This window comes from Anopheles gambiae, chromosome 3 (assembly GCF_943734735.2).
Source record: "Anopheles gambiae chromosome 3, idAnoGambNW_F1_1, whole genome shotgun sequence".
Classification (NCBI taxonomy): domain Eukaryota; kingdom Metazoa; phylum Arthropoda; class Insecta; order Diptera; family Culicidae; genus Anopheles; species Anopheles gambiae.
In genome coordinates this window covers 97,106-112,133 of record NC_064602.1, presented here as the reverse complement: position 1 = coordinate 112,133, position 15,028 = coordinate 97,106, and the positions used below count along the sequence as shown (strand labels likewise).

The following is a 15,028-nucleotide window of genomic DNA, read 5'->3' as shown; positions in this document are numbered from 1 at the left end:
ATGGAGGCCTCCTCCTCGGATAGCTTCTACACAATGCGTTGCGTGTTCGCACAAGGTGAATCAATTACGTGAAACATCTTACGGACACAGTTACAACGAACAATGAACGATAAAAGTAAAAACTTAGGCGGCGCTCTGGGACCAATCGAACACGACATCCGACTCGAACAAACCCATATAATCATATGGAGGTGCACTGTCAGACACAAACAAACAAATAAGGCAAACGTCGAATCGAACGTGTCAGTTGATTCTGTCTGTGATGTTCGATACCCACCTGTGCTGTGAATACCTTGGCTGTCGAACGCTTCACAGCTACAGTAGATAAAATTCAATCCGGGACATTTTCAAGTTTGTTTACGTAGTTTGTCACTTTTTCTACTTAAAATCGCGTCCAAAACATTTAAAATAGCTATCAATAATGATTTTAACGCTTCACAATCAATTATAACATGAAATATACAGGTTTGAAACGTATAAAACTATTACGTGTACATAATACATGTGTATGCACTGTATGTGTTTTGGTATGGACGTTTATTTACATTTTTCAATTTTAAATTTGAATGATTTTTATATTATTTTTGATGTGTATAAGTAGTAAATTATTTATTGAATCTTCCCTCTGCAGATGGATATTCATTAAACTATGAAAATGCTTCATGTTAGAGATGAAAAAATAGGCGTATTGCAGTGCATCATGACAGCTCTATAAGACATCGAACAGCTGACAGAGTACCCATCGAACAGAGTCGTGTTTGTTTGTCTCGTTCGATTGGTCCCAGAGCACCAGCTTACCCGGCGCTCTAGCAGCAATCGAACACGACATCGAACATCCAAAATGTTAGCTTCCCTAAGTTATGCTTTTTCAAGTTCTTGGAATAGTTCAACCACACCTTCATCATTAAAAATACACACCTTAACCATTAAAAAGAAACATAAAATCGTCCTGGGACGGTTATAAATACAATTATTGTTTGCCATTTCAGTTTCAATGCCCGTTCACATAGTTGTAATCATCATACCACAAAACTTATAATGCCATTATACCATGCCGCATAAAAACAGCTGCTCCACTAACGACCTGCTTGCTGCTTCACTGATAATTCAAGTGAATATTAAGGACATCGATCGAGAGGACCCTTATGAAAACGCTTTCTTGGAAAGAAAGGCGATCTCGCTTTTACCGAAGACATAAATCCTCTTTATTTTTCATTTTGCTTTAAGGTTTACGGCGTTTCTTAACTTCAATGGCTTGAATGACTTGCACTTTAGTTTCAGTGTAGTGTCCTCCGGTACTAAGCACTCTTAAAGCATTTTTTGCTTGAAGGCACAGTATAAAAATCCATCCTAGTTCTAGAACATTACTATTAGCGATGCTGTGCCCGCGTTGCCTTGAGCTCTCGAGGATGTATTGTGACCACCCGTGATAGGACGTGATAGGGCACGGATTTTGCAAAGTGGTCAAGTACGGCACTGCCCATGCAGTAGTGCCTGTGTAGTGATACATTGTGTGACACAAATCCATGAAATTTAGCTTTTGTTTGTTGCGTGCTAAAGCACTCTATCGATTTTGATCCTCATTCTACTTCGATTGGGGTGAGGAATCCTCGAATTAAAATTGCTGCTTCACGCTCGAGTTCAATTATTTCCTGTCTATTTCTTTGTCGGGGTTTCCGCCCAAATTAACGGAAAAACAAAATGCTAGCTCGTCGAGTGGTGGACACGTGAATGCCGGTGCATAACTGATTTATGCAACCGCAGAACGGTGGGATGGGGAGTGAGAGTGTAACGAACACAAAGAGCAACTTTCGATCAAATGCAACTCATTGTATGTTTGTGTGTGTTAGTGCTCGACGCTTAATGCAAAATTGAACACAATACAAAGGGAGCAAAATTCGCTTCACTCAATGATAAGCAAAATGGCACGTTCCAGCACGATCTACGACGGAATGGTGTGTGGTCTTCTCCCTTAGGACGAACGTGAGCAATCAATCAGACCGATGTGAACTGCCGCACGATGCTAGTTGGCTCGTGCTAGTCGTTTGTTATGCGTGCATGTTTGGTCTGTTGTTTCTGGAATGGAATGGCACACTCTTCTACCTCCTGGCTGGTGCCTCTTTATGTTACACATTGATGTTTTATCGCGTGAAGTATGTGTGTGTCCTTTTACGATTTATTGTGATTCCGAATCGGTTTGCAACATATTTTGATTTATTTTATCGAATTGCATTGAAAGGCTTATGACGGAGCTTTGGGTTGAGTTGGAATTAAAATTGCATATTAGTAATTCAATTACAGGCGTATATTTTACATTGTGAACGCATGATATTTTATATAAGTGCCTTGGAATTCTTTGGGTTGAGTTGGAATTAAAATTGCATAGTAGTAATTCAATTAAAGGCGCATATTGTACATTGTGAACGTATGATATTTTATATAAATAGCTTTAAAACATAAAATGCTTCTTAAATTGTCTTTCAGTAGCAAATTATCATGCAAAAGCATTTCGAATTGTTTTTATCTAATTGTTTAAGTACTCACAGCGAACGAATCATTCTGTCATCATTCTCTTCCGTTTTGAGAAAACGTTTTGCTTTTGCACATACGTCAACATTCCAATCCATTCTTTTGCTGTAACCTTTCCACATTGATACCCGCACTCGCGCAACTATTATGCAATTATTTGACAAACCACTTTGCATGACAACGCATCCAAACGAACGTATCCAAACGACGTATCCAATCGAAAACAATCGCTATGACAGGACTTCGCTGTGTGCGGCATCGTGTATCGCATAATCGAAACCATTGTCAACGTCATGATTTACCAACCCTTTCAAGATACTGACATTTTTTCTCACGGAACTAGACACACGCTAGCACATGACGATATTCCTGATGGTTGGTATCAAGAAGCCCGAGGGAGCTACACGCCTGAGCTTCTAACGTCCTTTGCGGTCAATGACATTCCAGGATGGAAAAAATACCATGCTGTAGTTGCTGGTGCTGCTGCATCTCATAGGTTTTGTAGCGACTGTCGCGAATGATTCGTACCATGCTCCCTTTGAACTTTTTTCCTCTGCTCATGGCATGCAAACACTGCGTCACACTACGTACAAAAAAGATGTTTACACGATTGTTGGAATGTAAACAAAGCCATAAAGAAAAATTCCCATTCCCGCGTAACGAGCGCGCAGGAATGACTCATCTACTTTAAAAAGAGCAATGGGAAGAGACAGAAAAAGGCTCAATTGTCACGTGCCACACCACTAGTTTTCAATTATTTTGCCGACAGTTAATGAACGGACGGCGACAAAATGTACGTGCAACTTCTACGGCGATGTACGACGATGCTGACGCACCATAACGCACATGGCTGCGTTTAAGAACTGCAACAATTGAAGCCAGACACAAGATAGGGCTGACAGTATTAAAAACCCGGCTCAATCGAAGCCATGAACCGAGTTGGCTGAAATAACGGACATGAGCACACCGAGAGTTGCGATACAACATCAGATTGCGATAGTGCAACGTTTCGGTTTTAATAGTGGAAAGTGGAGGAAAACGATAAAAAGCTGCATAGCTGGAGTATTCAAAGAAAAAAAGAAGCAGCTTAACCTCCCTTTGGATCGTTCTAACTTCGTCCTGATGCCGACAACAGATGCAACAGATAACGACGCTGGCTGGAAGAAGCTCCCCGTCTGCATTTCAATGCATTCCAGCGGTGACTTAAATTTTTAATCATGCACACCACGTTCTCTCTGCCCACGACGTTGACGTTGCGTGACGAAACGTACTCTTGTTGCAAATTGGCACCACACGAAAACCACCATGATGCGTAAAATAACCCATAAAACTAATATTTGAAAACCATGTGAACGACGTCACAAAAGTTCCAGAAAATATAATAACAGAAAAGATACCACAGTACCATACTGTGCAAGGGAAGTAAAAATTGCTCCTGTTTTATTTCCTGAATGTTTTATTTCCGGAAAAAAGTCCTGTAGAAAGTGTCCCAAAGACTTCGCGCGTTAGGTCTTTACGCAAAAGAATTCTGTAAAAGGAAAGTCGATTGACATCATCGTCGTCATTCTGACATGTGGGACTGTGACATGTATAGGGATCGTAATTTGATATACCATAACGCAACGAAGCTCGTTAGTGTGTGGATTATAGTGCGCACAATAATAGGTAACAAACGGTACACATTTAAATCCCACTACCAAGCATATGCAAGATCTAATATGGTATGAGGAATTGTGTTCACTACGATTTTGTGGTTGCATCTACACTGTGGATGAATTCTGGTTATTGCATCTACACTGTGGATGAATTCTGGTTATTCCATCTACACTGGGGATGAATTCTGGTTATTTGGGAAATTTATGACAAAGCGGGTATTTCACACAAACATACGTACAAGTTTCGCACTGTGACATCATTTTGTTCCAATTAGTGTAACATGGCGTAGAGGAAGAGAGAGTACAGGATTTATGATTTATTTATTTATTTATTTATTTTTAATCTCAAAGGTAGGATTAGATTCGAATACCTGTTGGAAAACATGTCTAAACAAGGGCGTGTTTTTCATTCATCCCAATGTGCTTTAAATAGATCAGGTGGTCTCGTCCCATAAAGTTCCATATTTGAAGTTCCATAAAGTTTCATATTTTTCATAGAATATGTACAGAGTTCAACTTGTTTCGGCAGATTTGCTGTCAGCCAATAGTTCGGCAGGTTTCATTATTAAGAGAACCAGAGCAGTAAACCAATCAATGTGTGGTTTTTATGAAAGATTCTAGGGTTGCAGAATTTATTCTAGCCCACTTGGAATTTTTAATTCATGAAAAACAAATAATTATTCACTTTAAATGCTGCCGAAAATAGATACATGGTAAATGTTGATTTTTGACACATTAATGTTGTGGGCTCCTACCGAAACTTGAAACAATAACACACTTTTGATTATGCTGCGAGACACGCGCGCGTATAGTGGACTTTGAAGTTTATACCCACTAATTGTAAGATGATAGGACTTATTGGCACCCTATCGGATTCATTAATGAAGTTCGAAAACACTCAATCATCCACTCGAGTTTTATGTAGAAATACTACTGTCATTTTTTATACCTAAATATCTTTAAGATGATTTCGTCCTTCTCGAACCTTTGAAGGTGAAAGTGGAGGGACCATCATCACCAACTTCTTCTTAAAAATCGGTAGTTTTAGGGTGGTCATCTGTGAATCGTTAGGCATATAAAAATCGGTAGGAATACAGATCAATCGGTATTTCTGGTCACTCTGCGTCCCGTTCCGTCAAACTCTCCATACTAAAAGGAACGGTACGGTACGCTAGCCCGAAACGTGTAGTCTCAATTAGGCTCAAAAGGTCTTAAATATTCCTATCTCAATCCAAGCCCGTCTCAATCCATTGTTCTCCCCACTAAACCTCATTTAACTGACACACGACACGGATAAACATCTAAGAGGTTGCTCCTTTAACCTTCATTTCCATAACCACCTACCAGGGTATGTTTTGCCCATTCTTTTATAATAACTTTTTATTGGATAATCAAATCGATCCAAACTATTTAAAATGCCTAGAAAAACATGTTTTTATATAGTGGTAAAAAAATCAGTATTTTTCTAATTTTTTAACTGTACTTAAAAAAATAAAATCAACTTTTACCCCTTACTTCTATATCCACCTACATGGGTAGGTAATACATACAATAATCAAATCGATCCGAACTATTTAAAATGCCTAGAAAAACATGTTTTTATATAGTGGTAAAAAAAAATCAGTATTTTTCTAATTTTTTAACTGTACTTAAAAAAATTAAATCAACTTTTACCCCTTACTTCTATATCCACCTACATGGGTAGGTAATACATACAAAATAAGATTTTGGTTTCGGTTAGTCGTTAATTTTGTAATGATATATATATAGAAATGCATGTAGTTATATTTATATAATCTATTCCAAAAGTTTTATAGCTCAAATATTCTTCTAAAGTCATATAGATTGAAATGATTGCCCCGACAGTCGAGATGACATGGCGATGTATTAGTGTCAGTTGAACTAATTGCTGTGCATTCAATTTACGTAACTAAAAGCCATACATCATAAATTTATAACATTAAAAGAAGTATTTTTTTAATAGCTACATAAAATACGTTAAATTCGACATTTTTTCACCAATAATAATACAAATTCCCTTATAAAATGTATAACCTACCCGGGTAGGTGGTCATAAAGATTAGGGTGTATGTTTGATCAAAGAAACGAAGGTTAACGATATCTCGTTCGAATCACCGCTAGTCTGAAGATTTTTTATTGGTCGTCTCGTTTGAAAGATGATTTTTCTCTCAGTCCCATCTTCCACAGTTCTCTATATTTTGCATGACATCATCGACGTCGTCACCGCTTGCAAAGACGTGTGTTACGTTCATAATAATTGTAGTACCCCAGTCTATGGGAGCTATGGAGTGAGAAGAGCGGGTCCATGCTAACCATTAGGCTAAGAACTGTGAAAGTAAAAACGTGAGAGAAAAAACAACAACACACATACAGTTTTGGGACACTGAAAGAAACGTAACATGTTACCTTCGACCCGGGCAACCCGAAGTTAGGTTTTGAGTGTCCTCGTTTTTTATTCGTTTTGTTGAAATAATTTGCTGAGGGTGTACATTCCAAGCTGTTGTTAAGTTGATAGATACCTGCCACCGAACCGAATGCTTGCATGTTTTGCCTTCGTTCCAAGGTGACCAATTGGTGACTGCAAGAAGAAGAAAAAATGACCACTTTTGACATCATTCAGCTCGTACCCAACATGCGTACGTCAAATAGTTTTCCAACCTTATTCTCTTTCACCTCTTCAAATAAAGCAGTTTGAAATGTAGATTGTCCAATGTTCAAGCACCATGATTCATTCATTCAACTACCACGATGCGAAAAAGACAAACAACAGTGCGGATATAAAACCTTTTATCTGATCCAGCCAGGTACGGCGTCGGTGGAGGGGAATAAAAAACTGGTTCATTCCCAATAGCACTCCGCGCTGTACAAGGAAGGAATCTCGATCACCAGGGTTCGGGTTGATTGTTATTGTTTCTTGCACGCCTGGCGAATATTGAACGCACCGAACGCAATTGCCCGCAGGGGCGTTCGTAAGTAATAAACAGTCGTGAGATCGCGACTGTGAGAGGTCGCGCTGATACACCCGAACCAACATTACAACCTCACAACGGTGCCGGTAGGTCAACAGCGCACGATCCTTGTTTTGAGCTTTGGTGTTTTATTATGTTTGCCTTCAGGTGAAGTTTCTGCGTTGCGATTATGCCCAAGCCAGTGCCTATATCCGTCGTGTAGATTAGCTTCGGAACACAAGGGGTCATGGATTGCTTGAATGCAGCAAACGCCTCCCAGAGCGTTTTTCGACACCATTTCTTGGTGCGAAGAGAAACAGTTTGGATTCAACTTTGGATTCAACCCAACACCCAACCGTGCTTAGAGATCTTGAAAATGAGCATAATATCTTGCTGTCATGCCCCTTCATTCTGAAAAAAGCTCTGTCTCTCCAGAAAAAACGAAAAATAAAATTATAAATTACTTTTATCTAAACTTTCAAAGTGCTCTCCTATTTCATACTACAGTTTACCTCTAATTGTGCAATTGGGATCATCAATCATACCAAATGGATGACAGGATTCAGGTTTTAACATCCTTCACATAAACATCCCATCAACCATCTAACACGGAGTCACGGCATCCTCACCCACCAGGCCAAGGGGTTTATTCCAGTATTTACTGCATTCTTTATCGGATAACATTTCAAGCTCCATTACCACCATCTTTCGCCTCCGTTCGCTTGACCGCTTGACGCTCTAATTGTGATAAATTATGTGTGCATGAAAATACTTCGAATGTTTATCATCATTATGTTTGCGCGTTACTTATTATGTTCTGGGGCTGGTTGGGTGTTACCACCGTGCAGCATCGTATCTCGTTCTGGTGCTTTTCGATATCATATTTGTAGGGATTTTTGGAAGAGAATGTTATAAACAAATACTGTAATGTATGTAACTGGCATTGTTAATTTCAAACAATCAGAGTTGGTTCAATCAAATAGCATGCGTCGGCTACAGTCTAATGAAGGTAAGCTGCTAGACATATTTTACCTATTTCGCTTTATTTTCGTTTAAAATATCCCCCACAGGAGCACAGGTTTGCTATCGTAAAATGTAACGCCGCTGCCTCCAGTGCCGACTAACCGATTGTAAGTTTATCTTAAACATGAATTTTTCACAAATATTTTGCACATCGCCTTCCTATTATTCTGGTAAACTTTTATTTATTCTAATTACTTCTGCCCCTGCCCGTGAGCGCCACACACTTGGTGAATTTACAAAAATGCGCAAAAACTCATAAACGGAAAATTGCGCTTCATCAATAAACAAACGTTGGCACAAGGGTGGAATGTAATCCCTATAAAACTATCAGTCGTTCCAAACAGCCAAACAGCCTACACTCTTGTGCTTAAAAACTCACTTTCTAGCTCGCTGACGACGCAAATTCCTTTCTCATGTTCGATTACTTCTCAAATTGAAAGAGGTCTTGCACGTCCATGAGGAGAAGTAAGAAACAAAAAACGAATTCATGCAAACATTTTGTTAATAAACCGTATTGCTGTCTAGAGTCTCTGCTATGTCTAACGACATGTGACTCCGGTAGGTGATGGGAGATTTAAAACAATCGTGAGGGCATCACGGTAATTTATTACGTCATCGGCACGTCCTCTAGTGAACGGTTGTAATCGAAGTCCTAATCGAATTCACCTCGTACATTGCAAAACATTTACCTACATCTCAGCCGTATCGGAAATCGTAAATGATGAACAACATCTTAAATGATGCTGCTGCTGCGGTGTACGTCCATCGCAAGCCGCTGGTCTCTAAGGTCAGCGCATCTTATTCAACAAACTCGACTATTGTGATTCCTGTTCGACATCGAGGGGTTGACGGTAGCCGGCACGAAGATGATGTGTGCTATTAAATTAACCTTTTTTGGTACCTTATACTCGTTTCGGTCACACACACACACACACACACACACACACACACACACACACACACACACACACACACACACACACACACACACACACACACACACACACACACACACACACACACACACACACACACACACACACACACACACACACACACACACACAAACACACACACACACACACACACGCACACACACACACACACAACGACGAACAAAAGTGACTACTAAGATGCGTGGGTCAACGTTGAGAAAGGATTACTGTTTCCTTCTCCATTTTGTAGATCACACGTAGCATGATGCCGAACATTACGCGCAAGTTCAGTATTATTTGACATAGAACACAAAAGAGCAACGAATTCGAATTAAATTAAAACCAATTAAGCAGATTGAGACGGAGAACCTGCGTTCTTCCAGTTACAGTTGCAGTCGTGCACACAAGGGCAGCGACTCCGGCGCTAAAAACACCGATTATTTGGAACGGTAAATTAATACGGTCGGCCACAGTCGTTCCCCTCCCCTTTAGTTTTGTGATACATGCTGGAAAGATGAACCGATTGCGTGGCCTTTTATGCTCTCCTTGCCGTTTATCTGTACCGCCGGAGAGATCTTGGCGATCTTCGCGAGATGCTAATGTCGGCTGGGAACTAACGGAACCCGTTTCCCGTGGTGAGAACGCAACCGATTAGCAAATGACGAATTAGAGACACAGTTTGCGTGCATTCAGCACAACGACGACTGATTAGCGTGTAGCGCGCGATTCGTGATCACTCTGCTGACATCAGTAGTCAAGTGAGAGCCGCATTCTCAGGAGTTTCACATTCGTTTATGTTTTGCGTAGCCCCTCCGCTCCCCCTACGTATCGTTATATATTATTCGTATAATACAAAATATTATTATTTAAAAAAACCCTTCCTTTAGCGGCACTTGCTGTGGTCGGAGGGGCTGTTGCGGTACCGCTGCACATTGTGCCTGCTCAATGTCAACCTTCGGTGTGGTCGTCGACTGTGCCTCACCGTCGTAACTCCAGGCAATTGTGGTGGTGTTCGCGGTCGAGGCTGGAGTGTTGTTGTTGTTTGTTCGGATAATGTATTCGATTTCGGTTCGCTACATGCTCCGCTGCTGTAGTGGATCCCGATCTCGATCACAATGCAAACATTATTGGAAACTAGAGGGGAAGCTTTAATCGACCGCAGATCACAGGAAATGAAGCTTCGTACTGGAAGTGTAGCGAATTTGATTTTCAACTCTGTTCAAAGCCTATCAATTTTTCTCAAATATCTTTGTGGTGGAAGACTCTTCTCATCGTTTGATGTAGAATATTGATTTTGTTTAAATTTTAGTAACGCTCGGCAGAGCACGATTCAGCAATTAATGAGCTCAAAATAAAAATACGCAGTAAAGAGCCAAAGACACATCATCGTGATGCAAACCCGTGCGCCTCATGTAGATGATTTATTTTCTATTCCATCTCGCCAGCCCCTCTACCAGATGTTCATTATTCAGTTAACAGCTCGTGGGTCCTCCACCACCCTGTTAGGCCTCTGTCTGACTCATTCCATGATGTCGGGACCATGAGTGATGTAAAACCGAGATTGAAGCTCAATAACGGATAGAGAAGTCTCTGGACTTGATCGGGAATCGGTCAATAAATATATTAACCACTGTTGCCGTCAGCGCACACTGGTGCTGCTACCAAGAGCGCATCTACACGCGAATGAAACTTTATACCATCGCCGTTTCGAAGGCAAATAAGGTATTATGGCCCTTCTTCAACCCCATCTCCTCCTGACTTCCTGGAACCATATTTTATTTCTCTCCCTTAGGGCGATCAGGAGGGCAAGATGACCAAAATACCGTTTTAATTCTCCTGCAATACACGCCTGCTCGTAAAGCTTCCGAGGAGACTCTAGACCAGGGGTCTCCAAACTACGGCCCTCGGGAGCCTATTATGCGGCCCTTGGCGGCTTTGTTAAGGTTAAAAGAAACAGTTAATTATTCTGACTATTTTTAAAGAAAATGTAATTGTTGCTATTCAGAGACGTAGACCAAGCTTAAATATTATAAATAGCAACAGGGGGGGTGGCAATGGGACCCCTATGATCATCGGTCACAGGCCCTAAAATTGTTGCCGGCGTGGGAGTGGGGGGGGGATGCAATTGCACCTCCGTTGTTTCTTCAGCCACAGAGCCCCAACGACCATCTTTCCGGGGAAAAATTACATGTGAAACAGATGGAACAACATTTAATGCTTGAAACTTGTTTCCCTTTTGCCGTGTTAATTTTATAGCATCATACACTCAAGGATTTTCATTGAAAGGTGCTGTTTAATTATTACAACACAATCTTCTTCTATATATATATATAAAACTCGTGTCACGGTGTTTGTTGCCAGCAACCTCCGAAACGACTGGATCATTTTCAACGAAACTTTTCACACACCTCATGGTGGCATGAGAATAGGTTTTAAGAGTTAAAAATCGTTTAGATGTTACACTAAACTTAATTTAATAATGATTTTCTAACTCCCATACAAAGAGTAGGATTGTTCTTGTGTTGTATACGGCACTTTGACACTTGGTGTGAGGTGCCTGGCGGTTTACACTCGATGATCGGATCCTGAGGGGATACGGGCACGATACAACAATCCCAAGTAACAAAGCAATAATGGAATATTTTAGTTTTTTTTTTTTTGGAATGATTCAGTTTGTTGATTCTAGACTAGCTGCTATATATATAAAAGCTCGTGTCACGGTGTTTGTTGCCAGCAACCTCCGTAACGGCTGGATCATTTTCAATGAAACTTTGCACACATCTTATTGTGGTATGAGAATAGGTTTGAAGACTTACAGTATGTTTAGATGTTACACTAAACTTAATTTAATTGCAATTTTCTAACCTTCATACAAGCAGCAGCACTGTTGTTGTTGTATACAGTACTTTAACACTTGGTGTAAGATCTGGCGGTTTACACTCGACGATCGGATACTGTTATGATACGGGCACGGAACAATTATCCCAAAAAGGAAAGAAATTATGGATTTTTTTAGGTAGTTTGTGAATAACTAAGTTTTCCGGGCCAGCTAAAAGCTCATATATTTACCTAGAGTGGGCTTTGCTCGAAAAGATTTCAATTCCTACTTCCAATCTCAGCTTCAAACAAAATTCAATAGCACTATACTATTTGAATACAGCTGCGACAACATATCCTTTATTCTCTGCCCTAACAACACACCCAAAGGGCAATTTATTTCCACCACACTTGGCTCACGTCACTCACACAAACTTTAAACGAAAATATTTTTCGCATTCTTTTTACTCTATACCGAACTCTTCTCTTTACCACCCATACACCATCAACACTGGAAGTCCTGACTGGCTGGCTGGCTGGCTGTGGTGTGGACCACCACGTATCACCACCCTTATCACCTTGGCCCCTGTGTCCGAAGTGGGAACACGAGTTGGCCGTGAAATATATGGCACTTCAGGGAGAACACTAACAATGAATTTTCGCTATTTATTCATTTCAAACTGTGATAGAATCTTTTTGTATGCTGTGGCGCGAATGCGCATAGACAGCGCATCGAACAGTATTTCACTTGTCACAACGAACAACGACGGACGCACGACAAGCACTCGAGCAGGAAATTTTATTCCCTTTGCTCTTGGCACGATCTTTTTGGTTTTGTTTTAGAAACGGCGTTGATCCGAAAAAATAAATCGTAACATAAAATGTTGTTAGTGATCAACACACACACACTCTTGGTGATGATACAATCAGACGCTTTGTTTTGTTTTCGAAAGAGACACAATCGATTTGCTTTGGGTTTGGTTTTCTGCTTCCAGAAGAGTAATTACTCTTCACACAATTAGCTATTCCCAACTTCACACTGGCCCAATTATCTCTAAATAATCCAAAAGAGAAACAAAAAATGCACACGGGGAATGATCGTTAGAATAATACTTCAATCAATTTATCACTTTCTCACGTTTTACCATACTTTTTCTGTCAAATAGAAACCGATGATTATATTGATAATGCTGCGATTTTTACAACCGTGATAGTATCAATTAAAAAAAGCTGGATTCAATTACGCAAACAAACCCACAAACTTCACTTTGCACAAACACATCAAGAAAAACTTGAAATTCGACAACACAACTGAAAAGTAGTTTTGAAAGCCAGTCACGGGCAACGAGCGCTTACAAAGTCGAAACTTGTCCGAAGCACTAGGCGGTCACACTAAGAGTGAATGGGGATGCTTTTTTCCGGTACGTGTTTTGGAGCGCCTTGGAAGCTGCAATGTTGTTGTTTGTTGGGGGTCCGAGAGAGTGAGAGAGTTAGGGTTTCTTGTGTGAGCGAAAAATGGAATGGAGCGAAAATGTGAGCGAGAGAAATTGTATGCTGAGGGGAGCATGAATAGCACGCGAGAGTGGCATGCAGCGTTGGCATACAATGAACATAGTGCAGTGCATTTTAATGAGTTTGCTTTGAAGCAACCTATATGTTTTTTGAGAAATGGAGTTCGATTTCTAATTGAAAAGGGAATTATTTTACAAAAAAACTAATACAAGCTTTAAGTACATTATTTTCAGAATTAATAAATTTAGCTAATATTTGCTTCCAAACAAACAAAAGTGAGTAAACGTTGCTCTCCACCGAGTAGGAGAGAACGAGAGCGAATGGTTTAAAGAGCTCCGTTCAGTTGCTTGGAACAACAAATAACAAAAAAATAATAAGAAACCAAAACCAACTGGCGTGAAGTAGGGGAAAGCGGGGCAAAATGGGCATGTTAAGCAGTTTACTGAATATTCCTTTGAATTTTCCACAAAACACAATTTTTCTTTCATTAATGTATGCCTCAACCATTTATCTATGGATTAAAATTGCCACATAGAATAAAAACAACTTAAAAACATGAAAATAATGTAAAATAAAAGTTGATGTTTTACGAGAAGCTATTTCGACACGCGGGGTAAAATGGGCATAGCCCTGGGGCAAAATGGGCATATGTAAACAAAACGTGAAACGTCAAAACACTGGGGCAATTTGGGCCACAACAACTGCGCTTAGGTCTATGCTTTTGCGCACGTTTCGTGAAATGTATTTTTCGTTCTATCTTTTGATTGCTGGTCAGAAAAGCCCTTAAAATTCTTCCAAAAATATGTTATCAAAATTAAAACAGTTTTTAAACGTTTAAATCTACAAAATCGAATCTTTTGAAACTGTGTCTGTTATCATTTTGAGGCGACAAATAAAACACCATAGCCTCACCAAGCGCCGTATGTCAAAAGCATCTGGCAATTTTGCCCCAAGCGTAACTGCCCATTTTGCCTTTTTCCTAACAAACAAACAAACCTACAACAAACCTTATTTTGCATTTTTCTTAGTTATTTGTTATGTAAGGGTTATGAAAACTACATGGTGTTCATAGAACACTCTAATGCATACATTTTGAGCATTGAAAAGTATCTTTGTAGTCAAAAAATGCTTAAATAGAGGGTGCCCATTTTGCCCCACATGCCCATTTTGCCCCGCTTTCCCCTATTATCAAAAACCATCAAGCCAGAAAAAAACGTCGATTTTGTTCTAATCAAATATTGGTCTTCTGACAATTAATATCACCTCATAAGGCCTTTTGTTTATAATACAAACAATCGTCATGCGCTTGCGATTTCGTTCGGTATGAGATGGTTTAAAAGAGTGTTTATTTTGTTCCACTTTTTTATTAATTAATTAGAATTATCATTGGAACGTCATACCACGACACACAAACAATGCAGATAACTGTTGTTGTTGCAACCCTCCAAAGCATTTTAGAGGCGTTTTTTTTTTTCGTTTGAATATTATAATTTCATTCAACTTCACGCTGCACAACAAACTGACTAATCATGGCATTCAATATTCATTTGAACACATCCCTTTATTCCGAAAAATAAAATAATTACCT

At 39.8% G+C, this 15,028-nt stretch overlaps 1 protein-coding gene across 7 annotated transcripts in view; it reads right to left on the bottom strand.

Moving 5' to 3' along the window:
• Positions 1-13,348, bottom strand: part of LOC1278228 (uncharacterized) — a 57,622-nt gene extending 44,274 nt beyond the window's left edge. For 2 of the 7 annotated variants that reach the window (XM_061653236.1, XM_061653235.1), the window contains exons 1-2: positions 12,181-13,348; positions 11,977-12,065 (exon numbers count right to left, since the gene is read on the bottom strand). The gene's annotated coding sequence lies outside the window, so the exon portion shown is untranslated. Of the gene's footprint in view, positions 1-6,611; positions 6,784-11,976; positions 12,066-12,180 lie in introns of all 7 variants that reach the window. The other 5 variants (XM_061653240.1, XM_061653238.1, XM_061653237.1 and 2 more) reach the window with 3 other exon arrangements.
• Positions 13,349-15,028: the final 1,680 nt, after the last annotated feature.